Source organism: Artibeus jamaicensis, unplaced genomic scaffold (assembly GCF_021234435.1).
Source record: "Artibeus jamaicensis isolate MK-2021 breed Jamaican fruit bat unplaced genomic scaffold, CSHL_Jam_final contig_332, whole genome shotgun sequence".
Taxonomy (NCBI): Eukaryota; Metazoa; Chordata; class Mammalia; order Chiroptera; family Phyllostomidae; genus Artibeus; species Artibeus jamaicensis.
The window spans coordinates 31,899,404-31,907,386 of NW_026521788.1; positions in this window are offsets into that span (position 1 = coordinate 31,899,404).

Genomic DNA, 7,983 nt, shown 5'->3' on the forward strand with positions numbered 1-7,983 from the left:
AAGGATGACTTCCAGTATTATGTACTTTGGCAGAATTATAGTTTATTTCACAGTAGATTCTGAGTGGTCTTATCCTCAGAATTATAGAGGGTATAGTGTGCTGAGCAAAAAGAGACTTCTAATTACATACCCTACAAAGGAAAGCAAAAGTTGAACTTTAGCTAATGTCTTTAATTATATAAGAAGAAAGAAATATAAAAAGTAGATATTTAAATGGAGGAGGCCCAAATAATGAGTGTAACCTAATACTTGAAGATATTCCTCTAGCTTTTACTGAAGATATAGGAGGCAAAAATTAAAAAAGCATTTATACCTTATTCAAGGCAAAGAAACATAATATAATATTAAGGGACAGTAAGAATTATTAAGAAAAAAATTAGCCCTGGCTGGTGTGGCTCAGTGAATTGAGTTCTGCCTATAAACCAAAGTGTTGCTGATGGATTCCCAATCAGGGCACATACCTGGGTTGTGGGCCAGGTCCTCAGAAGAGGGCACATAAGAGGTAACCACACATGTGTGTTTCCCTCCCTTTCCTTCTCTCTAAAGTAAATAAATAAATAAAATCTTTAAAAATATATTTTTAGTTGTTGAGATCTGGGAAATTGAGAACATAGCCTGACCACAGCAAAACAGGAACAAGGAACAGCATGTAAACAAAGGCTGAGCAGACATCCTGCAGTATGTGAGTGCCCTACTTAGAGCAAGATAGGCAGATTGTAATCTGTTTAGTTTTGAATTTTGAAACTCCACCCTGTTCCCGAGCACGGTCTCTGTTAGCAAATAGCTAACTGCCACGTCTGCTTCTGTTCAACCCTTGCTTGCTCGCCCCTATATAATGACTTAGCTGTAAGCGCTCGGCACAACTCTCATTTGCAGCCCTCTGGGCACCAGTGTTCTTGGACACCTCAAGAGTTCGCCCCTGCGCAGGTAAAGCTTTGGCCAATAAAGTTCCAACGTAAACTCCTGAAAGTTTCCGACCATTTGTTGCTTGTGTTGGTGGATGCTACATTAGTTATTTATTTTTAGAGAGAAGGAAAGGGAAGGAGAAGGAGTGGGAGAGAAACATTAATGTGTGGTTGCCTCTCATGTGTCCCCTACTGGGGACCTGGCCTGCAACCCAGCCATGTGCCCTGACTGGGAATTGAGCAGGCACCCCTTTGCTTCACAGGCCCATACTCAATCCACTGAGCTACACCAGCCAGGGCTAAATAAATAAAATCTTGAAGAAAAAGAATTATTAAGAAAAAGTGACACAAATATCAACAAGTAATTTGAGTAATGTTAGATAATATGATTACTTAAAACAATTGCTAAAATATTTTTGATACTTGAAGAAACAAAAAAACATATTACACCTGAAGGAAGCATAAAATATTATATTAGCTTAAGTGAAATAAAAAATTAAGTCTTGAATTAGAAATAAAAAAAACAAGCAAAATAAATAAAAGAGCTTGGTTCAGTTTTCAACTTCTTCATTAATGACACGGGAGATCTTTGGGATGCCAATCAGATGTTTGTAAGAACTTACTCTACCTTACCCCAATTTCCTATGCCTCAGTTCTCTATGAAGTTGTTCACACAAGAAGCAGAGGAGTGTTCTGTGAGTTATATAAACAAAGAATCCTACAAATGAAGTTGAGCCCTGGCAAGGAGAGAGCTGAGATCAGGTTATCGGGATCCAAGGGTGCTGTGCTCAGGAGCCCAGTAGGAAACACCCACAGTCAGGTGGGAATACTCAAGACCTGAAACAAGAATTACACGAACATGACCTGAAAAGGCAAGGATCCAGAGCTTTGGAGCTCCTGGGAACATCAGAAGCAGAAAGAGCAGAGATTTCTGGATCAGCAAAAGGACAAGTCATTGAAAATTGAGTGGCTAGTGTGTTTCTGGGCTTAGAGTCATTCTCCACTGATACAGTGGAGACTATAACAGTGGACATTAGTTAGACCACTGTTTTTGGCTTTTTCTGTGGTTTAGGACATGAGGAATATGTTTCTAGCTCTAGGTAAAAACCTATGTGGAAATGGTGAAGTGTCACTTCTGTACCAGAGCTTTTATATGTCTACACAACCAGCAATATTCCAAAAAGACACTGTTCTCTCAGTCCAGGTCCCTCAATGAGGATAAGCCAGAGAAGATGGCCCAGAAAACCTACAACAGATTTATAGTCTGAAAGAGAACAATTCTTTTTTAAAAAATTAAACCACTGAGAATTTGGGGTTGCTCATCATTGCAGCATAATCCATCTTATGATGAAGCTACATTAATCAATACACCTCTTTCTACTGATAGAAGCAGAAGAAAATTCATTATAGAGGGTAACTTCTCCATGGAACGTCTCAGTTAAGAGCCAAAATGATTGTTTCAGATGACATAAATACGATTGTACAAAGAATGCCAAACACATGAGAAGGCAAACCAGTCTGGGTTACAAGCAACAGAAACATGCACTAGCAGAGTTAAATCTCCAAGGACTGAAAATTTGGAATTTTCACGATTAAAATATAAAATATCTGGGTATAGACTACTTAAGGAAATAAAATTACAAAAGACAGAAGAAAATCATCAGGAAACTAGACTTTAGCAAACAAAATTGAAGCTTTAAATGTAAAAAGTATAATTAATGAAAAACATATTTGACTCTAGAGATGAGTTAATGTGCAGATTAGACACAAAAGAAGAAAGAAATTTGATGTTACTTCTCCAACAAAGACATATAGAAGGCCCATAGACACATGAAAGGATGCTTAGCATCATTAGCCATCAGAGAGATGGAAATTAAAACCACAGTGAGATACCACTTCACACCAGTCAGAATGGCCATCATAAACAAAGCAACAAACAACAAGTGCTGGTGAGGTTGTGGAGAAAAGGGAATCCTAGCACACTATTGGTGAGAATGCAGATTGGTGCAGCCACTGTGGAAAATAGTATGGAATTTTCTCAGAAAACTAAAAATGGAACTGCCTTTTGACCTGGCAATTCCACTGCTGTGATTATGCCTTAAGAATCCTGAAACACCAGCTCAAAAGAATGTATGCACCCCAATGTTCATAGCAGCACAGTTTACAATACCCAAGTACTAGAAGCAACCTAAGTGTCCATCAGTAAATGAGTGGATCAAAAAAATTGTGGTACAATTACACAATGGAATATTACACAGCAGAAAGAAAGAAGGAGCTCCTACACTTCATAACAGCATGGATGAATCTGGAGAGCATGCTAAGTGAAATAGCCAGGGAGTGAATGATAAATATTATATGATCTCACCCATAAGTGGAAACTAATCAAGAAAATAAACAAGCAAGCAAAATATAATCAAGTTCACCAAAATATAACCAGAGACATTGAAATAAGAAACCAACTGACAGTAAGTAGAGGGGAGGGGGAAGAGGGATATTAGAGGATAATAGGGGAAAAGCCATCAAGGAACATGTGTAAAGGACACATAAACAAAGCCAAAGGCAGTAGGTTCAGGGTGGGAGATGGGGATGCATGGGGGGGGGATGGAGACAGCTGTACTTAAACAACAATAAAAATGGTTTTAAAAAGTTTGAGGTGAACTGGCAGTGTAGCTATATAGATACATCTGTATCTGTAATATACATGCATATATAAATGTATTCTATTTCATATACACACAATTTATCTAGAATGCAGCAAAAAGATATAAGTATATAAAAGCTATGGAAGAATAGCACAGACATGGTGAGTAGAATAGATTGGCATCCCAAAAGATAAAATTCAAATGGAAAATCAGTTTTATTTAGAGAACTAATAGTTTCAATTTTTTCCAAATTAGTGAAGTATAAGCCCAAGTTGCATAACCCAAAAGGTACTTAAGACTGAACCAATGGTAATGAAATGATAGATAGATAGGTGATAGATATATAGATAGATGATAGGTGGAAGATCCTGAAAGGAGTCAGATAGAAAGGAGAGAGAAGCACCTACAAAGGGAATAAAGTTAGAATGACAGAATAACCAAATAGAGAATATTCTTGAGCAAAAATAGGGAAATGTTATTTAAACATTTATTAATTCAACAGTTTTGTATTTAGTGTGCCTTTGTACTAGGGACTGTTATAACCTACAAGGACAAAATGATGAGAAAAACTGAAAAGATCTCTGCTTTTATGAAACTCACATTCATACAAGAGCAAATAAAATTAAATAAATGGAGGACATAATTTTGAAATATTATTAACATAAAAATAATATGTAGAGATAAAGTAAGGAGTTAGAAAGTACATTTTAAAAAGTTTTAGGTAGTGTTGTCAAATATAAACTTAACGGTGTAGTGACAGTTGAGCTGAGCTCTCCAAATGAGAGGAAACCTCTATATAATTAAAAGCAATTCTATATGCCCTGAGGTCAGAACGAATGGACTCAGAGGAAAGGCTAGGAGGAGAGAAAGGGGATAATGGAGTGAGATAAGGTAGCAGAGGTAGACAAGAGTTGGAGTAAGACAGGATCTTATTTTAATGGCAATGAGAAGAATCCGCAAGTTTTCAGAGGGGAAATAACATGAATGGAATTATAATTCCAAAAGGTCACTCTGTCTGCCAGGTGAAAAATTGAATATAGTCAATAATAGAACCCTGGTGAACTTAACTTTGGGTTTCTCCTCAAAGCCAAGGTTGGAGTTTCTGTCTATGGACTCTTCTAGTTTAAGTAAGAGAGTTAGGTAGTTTAAAATGGCTTAATTTTAAAGGATACAAATTTTTAGCCTCAGCCAAACAAAACTTCCAACATTTATAAGCTTCGGGCTTGGATTGGTATAGAGGTTTAAAAGGACAGAAATTTGACTTTGGGTAGTAAATATATAATGTAATATACAGATGATGAATTATAGAATTATAGTTTTGAAACCTGTATAGTTTTATTAACCAATATCCCTCTAATAAATTGGATAAAAATAATACAAAATAAAAAATAAGTTCTTCAGGTTAAAATAAACAACATCAGCCAGGATATTGCTCAGTGGATTGAGCATGGCCTGCAAACTAAAGCATTGCTCATTCCATTCCTGGTCAGGGCACATGCCTGGTTTGTGGTCCAGGTCCCCAGTGTTGGGCACATCAGAGGCAAGCACACGTTGATGTTTCTCTCCCTCTCTTTCTCCTTCCTTCCCACTCTCTCTAATTATAAATAAATAAAATCTCTAAAAAAATATCGTTAGAGTTCTGTACCTCCATCTCTCAGACAAGCTTCTTCTATGTGATTTGCTTGATGGCTCATCCTGGCAGCTGAGACTTTTATTGTGATAGCACTTCAACCTCGGTACAAGGAGCAACCTGAGTGGGGAGAATTCCTATTTGCCTCCTTTTGATGGCATTTCTGTTCCTTAACTATTCCTGCCCTGGGAATTTGGGGCTTCTGATTAAAGTCCCATACATGAGATCAAGATCACATACCTACTTCTGTGTATTTGGCAGGAAGTAAGGTTAGTGCCTCCTAAATCACACAGAGTGCCCTACTAGGGGAAGGCAGAAGAATGTTTTCCATGAAATAAACAGATGGCAACAGAAAATTTACTTAAATTTTAAATAAAATTTAATATAATTTAATGAAATTAGTTCTCATGACTATATTTTTGGTCCTCTTGGTAGGATAAACATAATGGTCAAGGGAAATTCTCATATGGAAAATTAGTAGGATTTTTCCATGTACTTTTATTAGAAATCTTTAATTAGCCTTAAAAGGGAGATGACAGGGCAGGTAAAAGGCATGGTATTTCTTTCAAGTGAGGTTCCATACACCCTTTACTAACACCAGCTGCATGAAAGGGAAGGAGTACTCAGAAAAGGCATCCCACATGCCCAAGTCCAAACAAAGGCCTCCAAAGACAGAATTCTATGGGGCACTGGGAGACATGTGCTTTTACTTTTTCTTTTTCTTCACTAGACCAGCTTTTTCTTACACAATAGCTCAGTTGTTTTTCTCTGACTAGTATCTAAACCTTGACTGCTCCTGAGTGGGCAAGGAGGGAGTTTCCTTAAATTTATCATAGAGATTAAATGTGATGCTGATTGTCATATAGAAATATTGCCTACCATGAACACTGGACTTTTGATATTACTTCACCAGCATAAAAAGTCATTAAATAGAAAGTTTTAATTATTCATACTAAGATTTCAGTAGCATACTGAGTAGAAATAAATAGTTATTAAAGTGATTTCTAATTTCTGTTCTGTATCATTTAATAGTATGTTTGAGCTTTAAAATTTTTGTTGAGGCTGCATTGTTTATAACTGGTCTGAAATATGGCAATGTCAAATGAAAGATCAGATAGATTTTTTAAAGGGGTTAATATACTAGTAATGTCAGAAGGGCATAATTTTTAAAGCTTTATAGCAAATTGTTAGAATTTGAGGTATAATTGAATTAAATTACAGTTGAATTCAGAGCTAATCATTTTTCTAGAATAGAAGAACATTGCAGAAAAATAAATCTAGCCAGTCCCATATCTCAGAGAATCTCTTGAATGCATTTAGCATTGTTTTATTATTGTTGAAATTTTAGTTTTAAAAATTCAGACATTGAAAGGTAGCTTTCTGAACTCACACATTTGATACTCCTGTTTCTCAACTCTCTACTGAAAAATAAGCAATATGACAGAGATAAACTGGACAAAGTCTGTATTAACAGGGTTGTGAGAGCCATTTTGCTACTTAGAGAAGAGGACTGTGCCCCATTTCAGGTTAAACTCTACAATAACCAACGTGGAGAGAAACCACTTTCTATGTAGAAAGTTTGCCACACAACTTTTTTTCATTGGGTTTCTTATCCCATTTTTGACAGAATTAGAAACCATATAATACACTGCCAACTGTATTATTTATAAAAGTAGAGAAAATATTCTTATTTTCCCCTTGTCCTCATATCAAAGTTTTAGACAATAATTCATCTAAAGTAAAAAAAATTCTCTTAAATCCGGGCATGCATATACAAGACTTTCTTTAAGGTGTTAAGAAAACATATTTAATACACTAAAAGATGCAATAATTCGAGCAATGAGATGTCTTGTGGATAAATTAGCAAGCTTCACTCACATCACCAAAATAAACGTGCTGTATGATGCAGGGGGGAAAAAGCCCAGAAATGAGGTAATAATGTAATAATTTACCTTGTATCTTCAGGACAGCATTATTTCAGGAAGAAATATACATTTAGGGGGTAAAAGCATTTAGGGGGTAAAAGCAATAAATCCCAGTAGATAGAATATTGATTTTGTGCAAAAACCAGATCAGCGAATTAGAAAACTGGTGAATTCTTCATAACTTTCAGAAGCAAAGATTAAGAGAAAATAAGATTAATTAAAAATAAAGAATTTTGAGGATAGACTTAGTTAACTCAACATGTATGCATAAAGCCATTCCATAGAAAAAAAGAAACTCACTGATAATGAGGGATTTTAAAATAACAAGATATTATTTCCCACTCATATGATATGTAAAATTAAGAGGTTAAGAGGTATAAGAGGTCTTATAATATCAGGTGGTGAAGGAAAATTCATTCAATGTCAATATGAATACTAATTAGTTAGTATAATCACTTCAGAAATCAACTTGACAACACTAGACTACACTTGGCCAAAATATTAATATCCTACAACCCTCAAATTCTATTGCTATGTATATTAATCTCTATGTATATTTTCAAAAGCAGAACTGAAGACTAAGATTTCAGTGCAAAGAGTTCATTCGTGAGGTAGTTTCAGGAAATGACGGTGTGAAAGTGAGATAGAGAGGGAAGCTGGTAAAGCATAGATTACCAATGAGTTAGAGCAGCGGGCACCTCCAGCTCCACCTGACTGTGGGATCCAGTTAGAACATACCCTTAGAATTACTCAGATTAAGGGTAAGTAATCTGGGGGCGTTTACCTCTCAACCTCCTGTCCATCACTAGTTGAGAACTACTTCTAGGAGCATTGACTTTGTGCATTTCCAACTTTCCCCATGTGTCGGCTGAACATACTCC